At 43.1% G+C, this 17,904-nt stretch overlaps 1 protein-coding gene across 5 annotated transcripts in view; it reads left to right on the forward strand.

Annotated features, from left to right (window-relative positions):
- The window catches only part of LOC112907855 (PABIR family member 1-like), a 77,269-nt gene extending 59,401 nt beyond the window's left edge, over positions 1 to 17,868 (forward strand). For 2 of the 5 annotated variants that reach the window (XM_072744621.1, XM_072744622.1), the window contains exon 7: positions 15,820 to 17,868. The gene's annotated coding sequence lies outside the window, so the exon portion shown is untranslated. Of the gene's footprint in view, positions 1 to 6,909; positions 9,266 to 10,036; positions 10,160 to 13,347 lie in introns of those variants that run through there. The other 3 variants (XR_011998284.1, XR_011998283.1, XM_025983181.2) reach the window with 3 other exon arrangements.
- The last annotated feature ends 36 nt before the right edge of the window (positions 17,869 to 17,904 follow it).

A 17,904-nucleotide genomic window follows, 5' to 3' on the forward strand; every position in this document is an offset into this window, starting at 1 on the left:
TCCTGTGGCGCCCTGGGAGGAAGTGGGAAGCACAGCAAGGAAAGCAGGAGGATAAAAGGGTGAGGAGAGGGGTGTTCCTGTGGCTCAGTGGTTGAGCGTCTGCCTTCAGCTCAGTTCATGATCTCGGGGTTCTGGGATGGAGCCCCTGTGTCAGGCTCCCCGCAGGGAACCTGCTTCTCCCTCTCCCCCCACCCCTGCTTGTTCTCTCTTGCGCTCTCTCTCTCTCTGCCTCATGAATAAGATCTTTTTAAAAAGAGGGTGAGGAGAGCATTAAAATAACACCTAGCTGATGGAGGGCAGTTTGGCAGTATCTATCAAAATTACAAATGCACGTTCCCTATCATCCAGCAATTCAGCTTTGAGGAGTTTCTTATCCGATACACTTACTTGCTTTTGTGCAAGATGGATGTGTAAGGGGAGCCACTGCAGCATTGTCTGCAACAGTCACAGATTGGAAGCAGCCTAGAAGTCCGTCCATAGTGTAGTGCATTAGTCACTTAAATCGTGGTTCATAAAATGGAATGCTAGGTAGCTGGAAAAAGGAGGACGTTTCTCTTATTAAGTGGAAGAAGCAAGGTACAGATCCGTGGGGATAGTTCACAGTCTATTTGCTGACGCATACGTAAAACATCTCCAGGAGCATACATAAAAACTGTTCATGTAGGTTGCCTCTGAGGAGGCACAGCGGTTGGCTGGGTGATAGGATGTGTTTGGAAAGCAACTTTTCACTTGTCCTTTTGTTTTGTGGCTTTTTTTTTTTTTTTACTTTATGAAAGTGTAATTGACAAAAATTGTGTATATTTAAGGTATACAAAGTGATGTACCTTTTGAATCTTGAGCCATGTGGATATATTACTTACTGAGAGAATAAAGTAACTAGGGATCCCTGGGTGGCGCAGCGATTTGGCGCCTGCCTTTGGCCCAGGGCGCGATCCTGGAGACCCGGGATCGAATCCCACATCAGGCTCCCGGTGCATGGAGCCTGCTTCTCCCTCTGCCTATGTCTCTGCCTCTCTCTCTCTCTCTCTCTCTGTGTGTGACCATCATAAATAATAAATTTAAAAAAAAGAATAAAGTAACTAAAAACATTATATGTAGACATACATATATCTATGTATAATTTGGATCTCTTTTCTAGATATTAAATCATTAAAATAAAAGCACAACAAAAACTCCCACTGAAGAGTTTGCTTCAAACCAGTACGTTTGCAGGGTAATGGGTGGGAATTTTGGGTGCGATGAAATTGACCATGCGTCAAAATAATTGCTGAGCCTGGGCAACGAGTATATTGGGGGTTCATTTTCATCTGAAACGTGAAATTGCCACTTTGGTTGGGTAAAAATGGTCACATTGCAACCATTTCATGCAGGTTAAGTTAATGCTGTTCTCATTATTTTTGTGAATTTTCCATAATATAAAAGTTTTCAAAGAACGGAAAACAAATGAGCTCCCACCAGGATCTTGCTAGGAATATTCATATTCTTTCTCATCCCAGCCCTTATATCTTGTAATTGAGTGGAAATTCCCATTCCCCCATCAACTTCTGAAACAGCAGTACTGCCTCCCTGATTCCTTTTATTCTGAGACCCAGTACTATTCTCAGGGTTTTTCCTGTTAACAACCTGTTGTGTGTTAATTGGGTACCACCTTCCCCTTATTGCTGGTCAAGCTCATTGTGTTCTCAAAAAAATCACTTCTTTAGTTTCTTAAGATCATTTGACGTTCTCTTCCTGCCTCACAGTCTATTAATAGCAAGCCTAACTAATTTGGGGCCATGCCCTTATCCAGGTGACGTATATTTATCAATCTGGAGGCTGATGTCTCTGGGACACTCAGTATACAGCACCGCAAAGTTCATCCTATGCCATCAGTAAGCCCACTTATGTTCAACCTTTCAGTCTTAAGTTATTTTGCTTATGTCTGCACTACTTCTGTTACCTCAGGAGCTATGGGGACTTTGGCCTGGCCCCCAACACCTGCTAATCCATGCCTTGTTGTCTGTCTTCAGGAGTCAGGTGGCTTCCCCTTGCTGCCTGCAGGCCTGGGCATCTTCCCGATGTCCCACGATCTGTCATTCAGCTCTGCTTGCATATCCCACCGGCACCCCAGACTTAATTAGTTCCCCCAGCTTGAGGCCTCCTGTCTACTTCCCCCGGCCCCCTTCCCCAGGCAGTCTGCCCTTAGCCTACCTTCCTTCCTTGTGCTCTCAAAGCTTTTCTTTATCATGCTGGAATGTGCTGGTCTCCTTTTGTGTCCTGTCCATCCCAGACTGTGAGCTCCTGGGCTAAGGATCAAGATCATGCTTTATGCTCCCTTGAATATCTCACACTGAGCACAGCATCGGACACACAGTTACATGCTCAAAATAATACATTTTTACAATGTTAATTTGTAATACTTTTGATGTACAGAAAATTGTACCCAAAAATGGGAAAAAGAACTTTCACATGCCCTTTATCAAGATTCATCTGTTAGCATCTTGTTAAATTGACCATTCTCCCTAAACACAAACACACACACACACACACACACATTTTTGTGTGTGAAGCGTTTGAGAGTGAGTTGTAGACATCATATCCCTTTGCCCCCAGTACTTCAATACGTATTTCCTAAGAACAGGGGCATTCTGTTAGATAAACAAAGTAGAGTTGGCAAATTTAAGAAATATAACACTGATACAGCATACTAGTATATAATCTTCAGGTCATTTTCGAATTTTGCTAATTGTCCTAAGAATATCCTTCATAGCTATTTTTCTTCTGGTCCATGATGCAGTTTAGGATCACACATTGTATTCAGTTGTCATGTTTCTTAACTCTCTCAAGTGTCCTTCAGTCTAGAACAGCTCCCAACCTTTCTTTGTCTTTCATGACATAAACCTTTTAGAAAAGTACAGGCCACTTATTTTGTAGAATATTCCCCAGTTGAGGTTTGCCTGATGTGTCCTCATGATGAGAGGTTATGTATTTCTGGCAGGCGTGAAACAAAAAAGGCATACAATGATTGTTGTGGATGTTAACTTTAAATAATTAGTTAAATGCCCGCCATGTTTTTCCACTATAAAGATATGACTTTTCATGGGGCGTCTGGGTGGCTCAGTTGGTTAAGATTCCAACTCATGGTTTCAGCTCAGGTCATGATCTCAGGATCTTGAGATCAAGCCCCATGTTGGGCTCTGTGCTGGGGGTGGAACCTGCTTAAGATTCTCACTCTCTCTCTGCCCCTCTACCCACCTCCCTCTCTAAAAAAAAAGATAAGACCTTTCTTTTCATATTTAATAACTAATGTATAAGGAGATACTTTGAGACTATGTAAATAACATGTTTCTCATAAAACTTTCACTCTCTAGTTTTAGGATCCATTGATGACTCTTGCCTGAATCAGTTTTTACTATGGTGGTTGCCAGATAGTAATTTTCAAAATAACATCTATTCATTGGTTAAATGAAGTCTTTTTTTTTTTTTTGACTTATGATAGTCACAGAGAGAGAGAGAGAGAGAGAGGCAGAGACACAGGCAGAGGGAGAAGCAGGCTCCATGCACCGGGAGCCCGACATGGGACTCAATCCCGGGTCTCCAGGATCGTGCCCTGGGCCAAAGGCAGACGCCAAACCACTGCACCACCCAGGGATCCCCTCTTTGGTTAAATGAATTGCTCATTTGTCCTACAGAAGGGATGCCTCCTTTGCTAGGACAGCAGCCTCTGATTGGCTGCACGAGTGAAGTCTAGGTAGAGACAATCTGGCAGGGATCCCTGGGTGGCACAGCGGTTTAGCGCCTGCCTTTGGCACAGGGCGCGATCCTGGAGACCCAGGATCGACTCCCACGTCAGGCTCCCGGTGCATGGAGCCTGCTTCTCCCTCCTTCTGTGTCTCTGCCTCTCTCTGTGTGACTATCATGAATAAAAAAAATAAAAATTAAAAAAAAACCAAATCCTTTAAAAAAGAGAGAGACAAGCTGGCAGTGCTTGGAAACCTTAAATGAGGCCTATTTTCCTCTAAGCCCCTCTGGCTTTTATCAGAACCTAAAATGGACTCCATGGCCTTCCCAAGATGGTCTCTCCATGCTGAAGGCCAGCAGCAGCTGCCTGCTCAGTCAGGGCTATGCCTACAGGACCCATGGCTGCCTATTCTTCGTATTTTCCATCAAACTTGAGGGCAGAGAGGTCGTAAAGGTAGGGAGCACGCTTGCCTTCCATTTTGACTTATTTGAAAAACATAAAATAGAACTCAGGATTCCACTCAACCTCTTCTGCCATTCTGGTGGCCCACATTTTTAGGCACTGGGATCAAGGTATCATTTTCACGTGGGTTCCTTTAGAAAAGGTAAGTCACCATGACTACATGGAGAGTGGAGCTGTGTTTTGTTTGGGGACTGTATTCGTTTCCTAGGACTTCTGTAACAAATTACCACAATCAGGGTGGCTTAAAACATTAGAAATTTTTTTCTCACAGTTCCAGAAGCTAGAGCTTGAAATCAAGGTGTGTCAGGGGCATGCTCCCTCGGAAGCATCTAGGGTAAGATCCTTCCTTGCCTCTCCCAGCTTCTGGTAGCCTCAGGCGTTTCCTGGCTTTTGCCTGCACGGCTTCAATCTCTGCCTCCATCTTCCTCTAGCATCTTCCCTCTGCATCTGTGTGTGTGTCTTCCGATGGCATTCTCTCTGTGTCTGTATCAGTGTTTAAAGTTCCTTCTTCTTATAAAGGACATTAGTCATGTTGGAATAGGGCCCACCGTAATAACCTCATCTTAACATCTTACATCTGCAAACACCCTATTTCCATAAGGTCACACTCATAGGTACCCAGGGTTAAGGCTTCAACATATGTTTTGGGGGGACCTGATTCAACCCATAACAAGAACCATGCCTGAAATCCGACCCATTTGAGAACAGGAAGTGGAGTGCTATTCACTATAATGCTTCAGCCCAGTATAACAGAGCTCTCTGTCCTTCATGCTCACTCTGGTCTTGGCTTGCCAACAGGTAAGGAAGGCAAATGAGATAGGCAGATCATCCTTAGCCCCCTTGAAATAGACTTTTTTTAAAAAGATTTTATTTATTTGAGAGAGAGAGAGGGAGCACAAGTGGGGGTGAGGGGCAGAAGGAGAGGGAGAGGGAGAAGCAGACTCCCTGCTGACCAGGGAGCCTGATGTGGGGCTTGACCCCAGGACCTGGAGATCATAACCTGAGCTGAAGGCAGATGCTTAACTGACTGAGTCACCCAGGCACCCCTTGAAATAGACTTTGGACATAATTTTCAAATGATCGCAAGCTATTCACATGGCCATTACATAGAGGACAACAGTAGAGGACATTAACAGTCTGCCAGACTCTGGCCCCTGCACTCCTTCCTAGACTTCTCATTCGTTACCATTTGACAGATGGGGAGCATGAGACCCAGAGAGATGAAGTGACTTCACAAAAGTCACACAGCTGATGATAGTAAATTTTGTACAGGGCAGGATCATGGCAGGCACTCAGTAAATATTTGTTGCCTGAATGAGTGAATGAATGACTAGATCTGAGACAGTATCTCTGGTCTTCATTTCCTGATCCATTCCTCTTCCCCTCATTAAAAATGACTGCAGACTAAGGTGTGGTCCCAAGACAATGGAGTATAGATGTGACTGGGTCAATTTCAAGTTCTTTTGCTATACTTAAGAACCTTCTGAATTCTCTGGTAAGGAGCATGTCAGTCTAGTTGATTTCTTTTCTTCATCCACTTCTGATGAACTGATTATGATGCTATTTTGTCAAAATACTTGAGCAATGGCTTTAATTTTACTTGAGCTACATAATTGTCTAAAAATTATATTTTTTATATTTTAAACTATAAATTATGAAATTATATTTGCACTAAAGGCAAGCCTTAGCACATAGACAGTTTTACTGAAATGATATATCAAGGAAGTAAGGAATTCAGCATGTTACCTTCATATCTTTGAAACAGAATATTAATATTACCTTGTGCCCATTTCTGGGTCTCCATCTGGATCACTGAGGTAGCCAGGAAAGTTCCATTCAACCTAGCCAACAAGGGCTCATTAACACTGTGCTACATGCCCAACCATATGCTAGGTGCTAGGGTCAGGGATGGGGAAGAAGGGAAGGAAGCTCTCCCAAAGAGATTCCAGGCTAGTGAAACATGTGCCATCCCCATGGGAAATAGCAAAGAGAAGTTGACACTTGCTAAGCACCTGTTAGGGGCCAGTCACTTGACAAACACTGTAAGGCAGGTATTATCCCTATTTAACAGATGAGCAAACTGAGGATCAGAGAGGTTTAAGATAACTCACCCAAGATCACATGGCTAGTAAGTGATGGAACTAGGATTTGAACCCAGCAGGCCTGGGACTCAACATAAGAGAATAAGATGAGACAACTTATAGTCAAGCATTTGGTTGCATGGGCCAGATGAGATGCACGCAAGAAGTTTTAGTGAGCTGTGTGGAATCTAGGAAGGCCAAGATGGGGCCTCTGGGAGATAGAGTGTGTCAGGAAACTGACTGCCTGCAGCAGGTGCTTTCATGCCAAGTCCCTTTATAACCTGCCCATTACAACCACCTGTTCCCACTGAAGGGCTCAGGCTCTGTCCATCTCCTCTTCTGGTCTATTTGGGAAAGTAGGGAGAAGAGGCTAGGTCACATTTCTACCTTCAACACAAACCACCCCCTGTCCAAGGCTAGCTGAACTGTTACTGTTCCAAGTGCCTGACCTCCTGGGGCAGTTTCTCCATGTTTGTCAACCCAGAAGCATAGCTCCCTCAAAGCTGAAAGGAGCCTCTCATTTGAAAACCACGAGACCCCACACCCCCCTGGCCTGCCCTCTTCCTCCTTTCCTACCCTTCTGCTTTTGTTCACAGAGAAGGCATGAAAGGAATTTAACATGTTTCTGCTTTTTTTCCATGGCAGGGAGAAGATCTGGCCTAGTCAGATATAGAATCTTCCCAGTCTGCTCAAGCCATTACCAATCAAAGAGCCTCCATTTGAAACATCAGATCTGTAGAGTAAAATAAAAGAAGGGCACATTCATTCTCTGACTTTTTTCCCCCAATGAAGAAAAGGAAAAGTTATTTCTTAAGTCTGTAGTTCTAATTCTCAACAGTCAAGGAGTTATGGTGTATGGGGCTGGCCTTCTCTCAAAAGAAAAATGGGATACATGAAAGTTTTTCTAGGTCACTTAAAAATGCAGAATTGTGCTCAGATTTTTTAGAATTTTTATTTTTAAAGATTTTAGTTTTTTGAGACAGAGAGGGAGAGAGAGAACAGAAGTGGGGAGGAGGGGCAGAGAGAGAAGGAGAAGCAGACTCCCCGATGACTAGGGAGCCCAATCTGGGGCTCGATCCTAGGACCCTGAGATCATGACCTGAGCCAAAGGCAGGCATTTAACCGACTGAGCCACCCAGGAGCCCCTAGACTTTCTATTTTGAAATAAGGATAGATTCACAGTTCATTGCCCTTCACCCAATCTCCCACAATGATTACATCACATGTAATTATAGTACCATATAAAGCCCAGAAAGTTGACATAGGTACAATGTGTGTATATAGTTGTATTTTTTATTACATGTGTAGATTTATGTGACCCCCCACCCCAATCAAGATAAAAAGCTATTCCGTCACCACAAAGATCTCCCTGGTGTATCCCTCTATAGTCACACTCCCCTGCCCCTCACCCTACCCCCCACCATCACTAATCTGTGGCAACCATTAATTTGTTCTCCCATCTCTATAACCTTGTACTTTAAACACTACAGTTCCCTTAAGAAAATGGACTGGCATCTCCAGTTTTTCACAGAATCTCTGGCTTGAAGGAATTTCACAGAATTCTCCAGCCCCATTTTCCACCCTGTGCACAAACTCCCCCTATAGTTCTTCCAAGCATCCATCCACCCGCTACAAGGTGCAAACCAGAAGCTTCTCTGGGATCTTGGAGTGTGTGATATAAATATTTAGAGCAAGGACATCATTTCCTCCTACAAACTTATAATTATCAGTTTTCAGGGGAAGTTTAAACTCTTACCCTTAGATTAAATATTATGAAAGGCTCTCTTTCTCTCATGTGCTGATTTTCCCATATGTTCTATCCCAAGCTAGCATCTCCTTTTTTCCATTCTTTTACCTAGTGAGAGGGATGAGATGCAGGAGGCCCGGAAGGCTCACAGAAAATTCCAGAAATCCCTTCCTTAACTATAGATTAAATAGTCTGGCCTCCAGCAGTTGGGGCCTTTCAAATATAATTGGTGCCTGTGTGGAATTTATTTCCCAGGCTGACTGTGATTGTTATCTCCATGACATCTGCGAGTCATTCCTGGGGAGATAAAATCCAAACTGGAGCCCAGCTGCCCTGGAGCCCAACTCCCCAGGACTCACTGGTGGTGGGTAAGAGAGCTTTACAGGGCATTCTACAGCCTGCTGCGTCAGAAAATAATGACTCAAAATCAGGCTAAAACCAGAAGGGGTTAGCAGAAGTCAACCCATGAGGGTTCAATGTCTAGGATTACTCTGGATCCCCCACTTCTTTTCCCCTGGACTGTTGAAATCTGTCCACTTTTCACAAACTGAACTTCTTTTCACAAAGAGCAGCTAGTTCTCAACTGAAGAGCAGCGCATGCACAGAGCCAGACTCAGACCCCGTAGGACGTGCTCTTTGAAGAAATGACTTCAAGGGTAGAGGTGGGGCAGGCGCCTGATTTGAGGCTAGGAAACACTGCAAGCTAATGAACACCCTCCTTCTTGAAGTATGGCTAACAGTACCCCTGCTCCGCCCCCCCCCCCACTCAGAAAGTGGGGGATTCCTGCTTTCGAGAAGACTCTGCACTTATCCTTAGATGGGGAAGAGTATGAGCAGTGAGGGAGAGAAAGCGAGACCACAGCTTGCTGTGTGCCCACCTCCCCATCCCCAAGGGCCATTGCTCTGTGTCCCCATCATGGCTTCCTGCCCAAAGGCTGAAGGCCTGCAGGATGCATGGTGAATGCTACTCACAGCTCCCGGTTTTCCCCTTGCAACAAATAACCTGTGTGTGTGATTTGTCATTTCCAAAGTGAAAACGTATCTCTAGCTGCTTTAATAATCCCAACACATGGGACGCCTGGGTGGCTCAGTGGTTGAGCCTCTGCCTTTGGCTTGGGTTGTGATCCCCGGGTCCTGGGATCGAGTCCTGCGTCGGGCTCCCTGCAGGGGGCCTGCTTCTCCCTCTGCCTGTGTCTGCCTCTCTCTCTCTCTGTGTGTCTCTCATGAATAAATAAATAAAATCTTTAAAAAAGTAATAATCCCAACATGTGCTTAGCTGCTTTGGTTTTTTTAGGGGGTAATTTCTGTGGCTTCTCTCCAGCTATTAATTCAACCTGTGGCAGATGCACAGACCCCAGGGCCCATTCATGGTTGGGAATCTGCTCATGGCTCTGCCTCTTGCTAGCTGGGACACCTCCTGGTGGAGAGCAGGTAACTTCCTGCTTCCTCATCTGCAAAGGACAGATAAATAATGGCCGCTCTCCTAACCTGATGAAGGGGGTCATGTAGATAAACACATTAGCAGCATCTTTGTGCAAGTTTCAGAGGGAAAATGTAGTGATTGAAACATTCCAATACAGTTTTAACGTTTTAAAATGTTCTTATGGTTTAGAAAAACATTATTTTTTTTGTAATTCAAATGGTTACTTTTCTTTATTTTTTCTTACCAAGTTTTTCATTTTAATTCCAGCATAGTTAATGTACGCTGTTCTATGAGTGTCAGGTGTACAATATAGTGATTTGACAGGTCTATACGTGACTCCGTGCACATCATGATAAGTGTGCTCTTTAATTCCCATTGCCTATTCTACCCATCCCCCCCTCCCCTCTGGTAACCATTGGTTTGTCCTCTAGAGTTAAGAATCTGTTTCTTTGTTTCCCTCTCTCATTTTTTAACTTTTTTCAGTTTTTTCCTTTGCTTATTTTTATTTTTTTTATTTTTTTTTTTTGCTTTTTTTTTTTGCTTATTTTTATATATAAAAATTTATATATATTTTTATCCATCTCATGTTTTTTGTTTCTCAGATTCCACATATGAGTGAAATCCCATGGTATTTGTCTTTCTCTGATTGACTTATTTCACTTGGCGTTATACTCGCTAGCTCCATCCATGTTGGTACAAATGGCAAGATTTCATCCTTCTTATGGGTGAGTAATATTCCATTGTATATATCTACCACATCTTTATCGATTCATCTGTCAATGGATCCTTGGGCTGCTTCTGTAATGTAGCTATTGTAAATAATGGTGCCATAAACATAGGGGTGCCTGTATCCCCTTGAATTAGTGTTTTTGTATTTTGGGGAGAAATACCCAGGAGTTTGACTACTCTATCATAGAGTAGTTCTATTTTTAATTTTTTTTTAAATTTTTATTATTATTTATTTATGTAGTCATACAGAGAGAGAGAGAGAGGCAGAGACATAGGCAGAGGGAGAAGCAGGCTCCATGCACCGGGAGCCTGACGTGGGATTCGATCCCGGGTCTCCAGGATCGCGCCCTGGGCCAAAGGCAGGTGCCAAACCGCTGCGCCACCCAGGGATCCCTATTTTTAATTTTTTGAGGAACCTCCATACTGTTTCCCAGAGTGGCTGCATCAGTTTGCATTCCCATCAGCAGTGCACAAGGGTTCCTTTTTCTCCAAATCCTCACCAACATTTGTTGTTTTTTATGTTTTTTATTTTAGCCATTCTGACCTGTGTAAGGTGATATCTCATTGTGGTTATGATTTGTATTTCCCTGATGATGAGTGATGTGGAGAATCTTTTCATGTGCCTGTTGACCCTCTGTAGGTCTTCTGAGAAATATCTTTTCATGTCTTGCCCATTTTTAATTGGATTATTTGTTTCTTGGGGTGTTGAGTTGCATAAGTTCTTTATATATTTTTAAGATTACCCCTTTATCAGATATGTCATTTGCAAATATTTTCTCCCATTTAGTAGGTTGTATTTTAGTTTTGTTCATTGTTTGCTTCGCTGAGCAGAAGCCTTTTATTTTGACGTAATCCCAATACTTTATTTTTGTTTTTATTTCCCTTGCCTCAGGAGACCCATTCTAGAAGGATGCTGCTACAACCAATGTCAGACAAAATTACTATTTGTGCTTTCTTCTAGGATTTCTATGACTTCATGTCCCATGTTTAGTTTATTTTTGTGTGTGGTGGAAGGAAGGGGTCCAATTTCATCCTGTCCAGTTTTCCCAACACCATTTGTTGAAGAGACTGCTTTTCCCCATTGCATATTCTTTCCTCCTTTGTCAAAGATTAATTGACTATATAATTATGGGTTTATTTCTGGGTTTTCTGTTCTGTTATATTAATCTATATGTCTGTTTTTGTGTCAGTGCTATACTGTTTTGATGACTAGAACTTTGTAATATACCTTGAAGTCTGGAATTGTGATACCTCCAGTTTTTTTCTTTTTCAAGATTGCTTTGGATATTTGGGGTCTTTTGTGGGAGCTTTTTCCTAAGGTCAGGAACAAGACAAGGATGTGCACTTTCACCATTTTTATTCAACACAGTACTGGAAATCCTAGCCACAGCAGTCAAACAACAAAAAGAAATAAAAGGCATCCAAATTGGCAAGGAAGAAGTAAAACTTACTATTTGCAGATGACATGATACTATATATAGAAAACCCTAAAGACTTCACCAAATACTGTAACTAATAAATGAATTCAGTAATGTCACAGGATACAAAACCAATGTACAGAAATCTGTTGCATTTCTATATACTAATAATGAAGCAGCAGAAAGAAATTACCAAAACAATACCATTTACAATTGCACCAAAAATAATCAAATACCTTGGATTAAACTTAACCAATGAGGTAAAAGAACTATGCTCTGAAAACTATAAAACACTGATGAAAGAAATTGAAGAGGACCCAAAGAAATGGAAAGACATTCCTTGCTCATGGATTGGAAGAACAAATATTGTTAAAATGTCTCTACTACCCAAAGCAACCTACACATTTAATGCAATCCCAATCAAAATGCCAGCAGCATTTTTCACAGAGCTAGAACAAACAATCCTAAAGTTTGTATGGAACCACAAAAGATCCTGAATAGCCACAGCAATCTTGAAATAGAAAAACATTCTTATTTTAAAGATTATTTATTTCAGAGAGAGAAAGAGAGAGAACAAGTAGGGGGAGGGGCAGAGGGAGAGGGAGAAGCACACTCCCCACTGAGCAGAGAGCCTGCCTCTGGGCTCAATCCCAGGACGCTGGGATTGTGACTTGAGCCACTGACTGAGCCATCCAGGTGCCCCTAGAAAAACATTCTTTTTTTTTAAGATTTATTTATTTATTCATGAGAGACACACAGAAGCAGAGACACAGGCAGAGGGAGAAGCAGGCTTGCCACAGGGAGCCTAATGGGGGACTCAATCCAGGATCCCAGGATCACACCCCAAGCTGAAGGCAGACGCCCAACCGCTGAGCCACCCAGGCGTCCCTAGAAAAGCATTCTTAAAATAACTCTCATTCTTATCTATTTTACCTGAGGCCAGGATTTTTGGCCTATTTGGACTCAATTCTTACCATTCATTATATTTTTTAGTATGAGGGTGAGGTTGGCTATAAAATATTACGAAATTGTAAGGATGTGGGGTTTAAAAAAAAGTGTGGGATAAAGTGATCCAAACACTAGGAATTTGATCTCGTGCATAAAGACAGTTAGCTTTGTTGAGCCAGTTGGTTGTAAAATGCCAAGTCAATCAGAGTAACTCCTGTGGTGTCTATCAGCAGGCCAGTTTGTATGCCTCTTCACCTGGTCTTTTTTTTTTTTTTTTTGTGAGGGCAGATTGCCCTGAACTGGATCCCTAGGGCTCTGAGCTGAGAACTTCATCAGGATCCTGCTACTGGCTAATTAATCATCAAATCAACTCATTGCAAAACCAAGTAGCCATGCTGATCCATTAATGCAGGTCTCCAGAGTTGTTAGGACAGCAGAAAGAGAAGGAAATGGCCTAATCTCCTCCCAGGATTACAGGGGAGCAGCTCCCAAGATCTGATGAGTCCCTGCTAAACTGGGGGTATGATCCAGGATTATGCTTTTTCTACCTTTTCCTGTAATATTCCTTTGAAAATGCTACTCAGAAAACAGAAGGACCTGTGGCATTGCCCAGCAGTGCTCAGCATGGAAAGGTCCCTTCTCTACGTAAGCAGTGCTCTTTCCCAGAGCTGTAGGCTCAGACCACCCAGCTGCGTGGAAAGTGAAATCGCGGTCAACCATCTACCCTTTCTGGCCAGGTGATGTCAAAGCGGTCTGGCTGATTTTTGAAATGCGTTGCCCAAGCTCTTCGGATCTGTAACATCTTCCCTTCGTTCCAGGAGAGCCTGTGGTTGCAGTTTGGTTCATATTTGGGTCGACGGTCACTGTCAAGAGGGAGTTACTCTGATAATTGCTCCAGTTTTTTTTCCCCTGAAATAATTGAGCTGTCTACCTGATGCCATAATAATGGATTGAAAAGTGAAAAGGTCTTTCAATGGAGTAAGTGATTGCTTGCATGATAGCAGCATGTGGTTTTCTGTTGCTGTTGTTGCCGAAGTAGCTGGTTGTTTTATGTTGTGTAAATACATACTATCTCCTTTTTTGTTGTTGTTACTGAGTTGCCCCAAAAGTGAGCTTCCTAGTGGGGTGGCTGCATGGTATAAGTGATAAAATCATCAACTGTGAAGCCAGACGGATCTAAATGTATTATCTGTGAGATCTCAGGAAGGCCAAATCATATACCCGAGCCTCAGTTATCTCATCTGTAAATTGGGCAAGTTTATATCTGCCTTGAAGTGTTGTTGCAGGATTGTTAGGAGGCTATTTTAAGTGTCCACCCTGGGTCAGGCAGTCAGTATTTCTTAACTTGTAATGTACACACAGATCACGCAGGGATCTCGTTCAACTGCTGCCTCTGATTCAGTGGGTCTGGGGTGGGGCCGGAGGTTCTTCATCGCCAGTAAGCTCCCAGGTGATGCCCATGCTGCTGGTCCACGGACCATACTCAGAGTTGCAAGTATGTCGTTTGCAAAGTGTCCAGCACAGTTAGTGGTTAATACATGATCATCCCCCAAATAATTCAACCAGCTCACTTAAAAATTACTGAGATGAAATTTCCTCAAAATTTCCTCTTTCCTCAAATGTAATACTGGTCTGCCTGTAGCTATGTTCCCATAGCCTTTTCAAAATGGCTCTTTGAGATTGGCCATGGTTGGTAATTTCTGAAGGCTGGGAATAGGTACATGGGAAGGGTTCATTATAACTATGCTCTCTTCCTCTGTACATGTTTAACATTTTCCAAAATACATTTTTTAAATTAGAAAACCCCAATGGAAGATTTTTAGGGCAGATATTGTTCTGTATGATACTGCAATGGTGGATCGTGTCACTATATGTTTGTCCAAACCCACAGGATATACACCAAGAGTGAACTCCAATGTAAACAATGGACTTTGGGTGATAATGACCTGTCAGTGGAGGTTCAGCCATTGTAACAAATCCACAGCTGGGGGATACAGAGAGGGGAGAGGCTTATGCATGTGTTGGGGGGAAAGGGGTATATGGGAACTCTCAGTACTTTCTGTTCATGTTTGCCGTGCACCCAGAACTGTTCTAAACAATAAAGTCTATTAAGAAAAACCACACAAACAAACAAAAAACACCTGTTTCCTAACAGCCTGAGAACAGCGGGGGACAGGTTACCTAGTACAGTGATTACCTCCCGAAGCATGTTCATTAGAAGAGAAAAAGCTTTCATTTCGATTCTGCAAATAAATCCATTCCCAACCTTGCCTTCTCTGACCTATGATTGTATAAAAGTAATTGACCCATCCACCCCAGGATTTAGCACAGTTTTTCCCTTACCATTAGCACAGTTCACACTTCATTTTATCACAATGCTTTGCGCGTTGTTTTTCTCTGCCATGCTGGACTAAAATCCATCCACATCCTCATAAAATCATTTATTCTTTTCACTTTGTTGAATCAGGGCTTTCCTCCACCTACCTGGATCACATCCTGATCTGCCTGGCTTGTGTGTTCATTAAGCCAGTGATTCACAAAGCAATTGCCAAGCTAATTGGAAAATGCATTTAGTGAGCCGGACATTCCCCATCATCATCTTCCTTGAACTGGGCCCAGTTTTTATTAGCTACTGAGCTGATTGACATAGCTCAGGATGGGTGTCATCAAACGTTTGGACATATTTTGATTAACCAAGTGACAGGGGCAAGTCAAAAAGAAACAAAATGAACACAGTAAGGACATGGCCAGCTTGAGCTTAGTCTGTTTGCAATTCTTTATTTCTCTTGGTTATATAAAGCCTCTCTAAACCACTGTCCTAATCGATTCCTCTCTTTTCTGCGTATGGCTTACTTAAAGGGTCTTTGATGTGGTAACTGGACGAAGCCTCATCCCAATGGCCTGTAGCTGGGTCAACCCTTTGTTATTCTGTTTGGTATTTAATCCTGGAGAGTTATGTTCTGCTCTGGTATGTTGTTTATCACTTCCAGATTATAGGTGTAGCAAATATTTTCCTAATGAAATAATCACTAACTTGGCCTTCTCCTGCTGGGATAACACAACCAGGCTCTGCAGAGTTCTCCATCTGAATCTTCTAGTGGGACTGCGGGCTTCCAATTCCACCCCACTCCCTCCAATGTCCTTTGGGTCCATTTTAAATTGATCCCATTAATTGTCTTCTCTCCAAATGTCAGGGCTTTCAGTGCTACTGGCAATCCTCAATCTTTTCCATAATAATAAAGTTTTGAAATGTCAGCGTTCTGTTTCTCTGTGCATGCCGAAACCCGTAGGTGTGTCGCCTGGGCAGCTGCCCTGTCATCTTTGTGCTCCAGTGTTCTGGGAAGGAAAATATCCAGGAGAGACGCTCGTCTCCAGAATCCCTCCTAGAAACCCAAAACTTGACATGCTGACTTCATCCAGCTCCTTTTGAAGTTTACTTGGGTGGCAGGGCTGTGCAGGCCTCACCATCTCGAGGTGACAGAAACACCTGCAGCGACAGATAATTACAGCGCTCACCAGGCCTCTGGTGGTGCATTTCCTGTTTGTGGGCTGCTTGCAGCATGAATCATGTTTGCTTGCGTGGTGACAACCCCTTCTCTACCTGGTTCCCGATTAAACTTTGTAATACCCGTGGCAGACCGCGTTGGGCCCCGCTCATCACCGCACGGAGGATGCTTTGTTTGTGGCAGATGGGAAATAAGGGCAACACGCCTCCCAGTCTCCAAGAGCACCCTAGAAACAGTTTGAAGACAACCTGCCCCCCTCGTGGCATGCTCACCCTGGGCCTCTTCTTGTGAATCCAGCATCTCTGTATCCGACCCAAGCCCACCCCTGAAAAGTCAGCTCCGACCGCTCCCAGCTCCTGCGGCCCCAGGCGGGGTGTGCCACCCGGGTCCCAGCTGTCCGAGGCGCATCGCTCCCGCCCTTGCCCCGTGCCACCACCCCGATGTGCCCTGCAGATCGGGCGCTGCAGACACGCTGTCCAATCACTTGCCGGTCACCCAGTTCTTGGCGAATACAGCCCGTCCAAATGTGACAGGTCTCCAAGGAAAGGGAAGGACGTTATGCAGTTGAATGAAGGAATCTCTAACAGGGAAGACCCAACTGCTTGGTGACTCTGGGAATCTACTTCAGAAACTCATTTGGCCCTTTTACAAAACTGGGAAATCACACATTACAAAAAGGAGGAAAGCTGCCTGGGAGAGACACTGCTTACGAATTTAGGCTTTGGTATGAAATCCTGCTACTGAGTCATCGAGAAAAAAAAACCCTTCCAAGAGGATAAAGGAATAAATTCTCCCATACTGTTATCTAGCACCTTTATGGGCTTTTTTTTTTTTTTTTGCATTTAAACTGTTGATCCATTTAGAGTTTATCCTGGTAGCATGCATCAGTGCAACCTCAATTTTTTCTAGATGGCTGTCCAGTTGTTCTCATGCCATTTATTGACCAGTGTTTTTCTGTTGTGAGAGGACACCTCTAGCATATAATACATTCCTAGATGCTTTTGGGTCTATTTCTGTACTTCCAATTCTTTTCCATTAGTCTATTCATGGGCCAATGCCACAGAATTACTGGGATTATATAAATGTTTTAATGTCTGGAAGAATTTCTCCCATTAATCTTCTTTTAGAGTTTTCCTGGCTGTGCCTATCTCCATATGCATCTAGAATCAACTTGTCTAAATTAAGAAGAGACACCAAAACCTCCTGGTATTATTGGAACCATATTATTGATATAACTTAGAAACAAGGGAGGGGCACCTGGGGGACTCAGACCACTGAGCATCTGACTTGATCTCAGCTCAGTTCGTGATCTCAGGGTTGTGGGTTCAAGCCCCGTTGTTGGGCTCCAAACCCAGCAAGGAGCCTACCTTAAAAAAAACTATTAAGGGATGCCTGGGTGGCTCAGTGGTTGGGCATCTACCTTTGGCCCAGGGCATGATCCCAGGGTCTGGGATCAAGTTCCGCATTGTGCTCCTTGCAGGGAGCCTGCTTCTCTCTCAACCTGTGTCTTTGCCTCGCTCTGTTGTGTCTCTCATGAATAAATAAAATCTTTTTTTAAAAAACTGTTAAAAAAGAAACAAGGTAAGTTCTAATGATGTCAAAACTGTATGTACAAGAACAATAAGATGTCTTCCCATTTTTTGCTATTGTAACGGATTATTCTGTTTGATCTTTAAACTGGTGTCTGTATGTATATGTTTAAATATGATTTGTAATCTTGCAATGGTCTGGGGTTTTCTAGGATTCAAAATCCAGAAGCCATAAAAGATTCATAAATTTAACTACCCCAGATTAAGTTTTATGTGGTAAAAATAACATAAGCAAAAAGAAAAATGAGAAACTAGAAAGAAATATTTGCAGCTCATATTA

Source organism: Vulpes vulpes, chromosome X (assembly GCF_048418805.1).
Source record: "Vulpes vulpes isolate BD-2025 chromosome X, VulVul3, whole genome shotgun sequence".
Taxonomy (NCBI): domain Eukaryota; kingdom Metazoa; phylum Chordata; class Mammalia; order Carnivora; family Canidae; genus Vulpes; species Vulpes vulpes.